Source organism: Echinops telfairi, unplaced genomic scaffold (assembly GCF_000313985.2).
Source record: "Echinops telfairi isolate 266 unplaced genomic scaffold, ASM31398v2 ScPeMD7_7;HRSCAF=31, whole genome shotgun sequence".
NCBI classification, from domain to species: Eukaryota; Metazoa; Chordata; class Mammalia; order Afrosoricida; family Tenrecidae; genus Echinops; species Echinops telfairi.
Genome location: NW_022103904.1, coordinates 24,168,321 through 24,171,945, shown reverse-complemented (window position 1 = coordinate 24,171,945; position 3,625 = coordinate 24,168,321).

The following is a 3,625-nucleotide window of genomic DNA, read 5'->3' as shown; positions in this document are numbered from 1 at the left end:
TGGCCCTTTGCAGATGGCCAGGAGTCGTGCTGTTTTTTGAATTTGCCTTGAAATGTACAGCCTCGCTTTCTGTCCTTGGATTCTGTGTCTTCACAGATGGTTGGACTTCTATTGATGTGCAGCCGGGGTGAGAGTGATGGCAAAGGGCTTGACACAAAAGCAAAGGTATGCTCAAACTGAAAGTACATTTCGGCTCAATCTGCACCAGACAGGACCCTGGATCTCACAAGTCTGGTGACTATAGTACTGCTGACCCGCTTGTATGTGGTCAGCGAGGGAGAAAGCTGAATGTGAGCTTATGCCCCGTAGGTCCACAATGAAAAGGAAACTAATTCTTATCATAAACAAAATTCATAAAATGTACATTTCATTGCTATGTACAATTGTTCGACCCCATAGTCCAAGATAGTTATGTAATTTGATATAACAATAGCATCACTTCTCAACCAACAAGTTCCTTTTGTGAGTCATAACAAGATAAATACATTTATTAAAAGAAAGTCTAAGAGAAAATGGCAGGTAAAATATACTTTTAAAAGCAAAATATTTACTTAATTTGTTTCCTTGAGGAATTGTTTAATTTCCCTACATGGATATTTGAAAATATTCTGATAAAATATCAATGTAATATTCTGGTAGAAATCCTTTGTTGATTTCTTGAAAGATGAATTTAGAAATGCACAATTTGTTGCCAAACAGGAACAAATTATGGGCAATAAATAAAAATGGTCTTTTGCATCCTCTTAATATGCCTAGTACCCCACTTATTAGCACATATAGAGTAATATCAAGCACAGTCATAAATTTAATTGTCTCCTTCCAAAATATGTATTCCTTTGGTTGGACCATGATTCTCAATGGTTTGGCAGTTCAGTAATGATATAATTTGGCAGTTATGTAATGATGCAACCCTGATATGATCTGATGTGAGTAGGATGTAGCACCCTTGCTCTCGTCACAACCCTGATCAGGTGTTACCTTATAGGTAACTCATCATAGGTAAAGGGTGTTTCTCTGAGATGTAGCATCCATCACCTTTCATCTTACAAGAGATGAAAGTCAAGAGAAGCAAACAGAAGATAGACCTCCAATTACCAGGAAAGAAGCAGCAGGAACAGAGCCTAGCCTTTAGACGTGGGGCCCCTGTGCTGAGAACCTCCAGGGCTAGAGAAAGAATGGTGCCCTGATATGTGGAGGCCTGCAGAGCCCACACCGAGAGCAGACTTCTAGAGCAGGCACCTGAACTTAGGCGTCTAGCCTTGTAAACTGTGAGAAAGCAAATGTCTGTGCGCTAAACTTGTGGTATTTCTGTTACAGTAGCACTAGATAACTCAGACAAGCCCTGTGTCCCCGGGAGCAGACAATAGAAAGTGAAACGCACTTGGTAAATGAAAACATTTTGTATTAGATAAATGTTAGTACCCACAGTCTCTTCAGATGGTTTCCATGTTAGTATTATAGTAACTTGTTACCCAGGTGCACATTATATTACAGGTATGCTAGATTGCATCCTCATGTGTGCCAAACTTATTTGCAACTTAAAGTTATAAATTTTATTGTTTGCAAAACTTAACTTTGTAGGTAAATGCTGTGCAGTTAAAAAGTGACGTGATTGAATTCATTGCAAGCATCAGCCTGAGTTGCCTCACTTTTGTGTGCCCTCTGGGATGGAGTTCCCACTAGTTGTTTACCGAACTGTGCACAAAAGCACACCACATGTCATGGCCAAGAGCATTGCTGGGCCTCCTGGCTGGAGCAGATGGATCAGCAGACATGGTTGTATAAGACAGTTATCTCCAAGTGGGTCAGATTTATTATCCGGTGATCTAATGCAAACTTTCCCAGTAAGCTTTCCTGTTGAATATAGGCTGCCTATTGGTTTCAAGCTGCTGAAACCAACAGCCTGTGATCAGCAGCCCAACATGTAACCCCGACACAGCCAGGGTCCCCTTCCTTGTTACTGTGGAAGTCATCTTTTCTTGTCTCCATTTTACAGCTGAGAACACTGTGACCAAAACAGTGTTTTGGGAACACCACCCAAAGCTACTCGGCTAGTTCGCAAAGGAGTCAGGGATGCAACCTGACCTCAAAAAGCTCACTGCCATCCAGCCAATTCTGACCACCTCGTACTTCGGGGTGTCCAAAGGCCTGGGCCAACATCCCTTCCCTCCAACAAGGAGCGGCCAGTGGAGGAAAGCGGGTCCGGTTCAGCCTGAGAGAGAAGGTGGCTAGGCACGAGAGGGACCCTGAGCAGCAGGCTGGCTCAGCTCTGAGGCTAAGCCAGGAGAGAGTGATGTTGTTGAGCCCTAAGTGACCCTGTGTCCTTCCATCCCAGTCATTGCCTCACCCGCGACCCTCCTCTCACAGAGCATATGCGATGCAGACTGGCTATACGTCCCAGGTGGCATGGTGTGGGGAGAATAATGTCCACCCTCTTCACCCCCAGGGAAGGCAGATGCAATGTCTCTGCAGGAGCAAACCAGGTAGACATACTCACAGCCTGCTTGCTCCTGGGCTGGGTGGCAATGGGCACCCTCATTCAAGCTGAGCAGGCACAGTGAGGGGCCCTGCAAGGCCACGCTTTCCCTAGTCAGCCACAGGCTCACACATGCAGCAGTGCTTTGGTAGGTTCACCTGGCTGGGCTCCCCGCTCACAGATGAGGAAAGGCCCAGGAGAAGCCCAACCAGGAGATTCTGGCTCGGACTTTTGGCAGCAACCATGCATTTAACATACAGCCAGTCCCTGGGTCACAAATGTTTGACTCACATATGGCCTGTAGTTATGAACCAACCCCCATAAATCATGATATATTAAAAATTCAAGGTAAATGCAATGGGTCATAATAACAAACTGGTGATTGTGTTAGTCTGGGTGGACTAGATAAACAAATCCAGAGGCACTCATATAAGAAAAAACTTTATATACAAGAGGCACTCGTGTAAGAAAGAGCTTTGTATACAAGAGCAATCGAATATTGAGAAAACATCTCAGCCCAGTCCAGATCAATTCCATAAGTCTGATGTTAGCCCATATGTCCGATACCAATCTATAAATTCCTCTTCAGACTCATGAAACACATGCAATGGTGCCGAATGCAGGAAGATCACAGTCCAGTGGGTGGAGAGTCTTATGGATCCAGTGGCGGTAGAGGCATCTCAGCGCTGGCAGGGGTCTCCACATGGCTCCATATGTCTTGTCAGAAGGCATGTCTTGCAGGGAGTGTGTGTCCCGCCTTCAGAGATCTATTTATCTCCTTAGAGCCTCCAAATGAGGCCATCAAGCTGCTAAACTCCACCCTTTCACTCTTAAGTTTCAAAATTGATAATAGATTATGTAACTACCACAGTGATACTTTGTAATGACACATCAAAACATTATTATTCTGATGATGACTAGTTTATGTTAAAATGTTTTAGCGTATCTAGAAGTGTTTCTTTAATTTTTTTCATGCTTGGAAAGTTATACTGTCTATAGTGCAACAGTTCTCGACCTGTGGGTCGCAACCCCTTTGGGGGTTGAACAACCCTTTCACAGGGGTCGCCCGATTCATAACAGTAGTAAAATTACAATTATGAAGTAGCAACAAAAATAATTTTATGGTTGGGGGTCACCACAACATGAGGA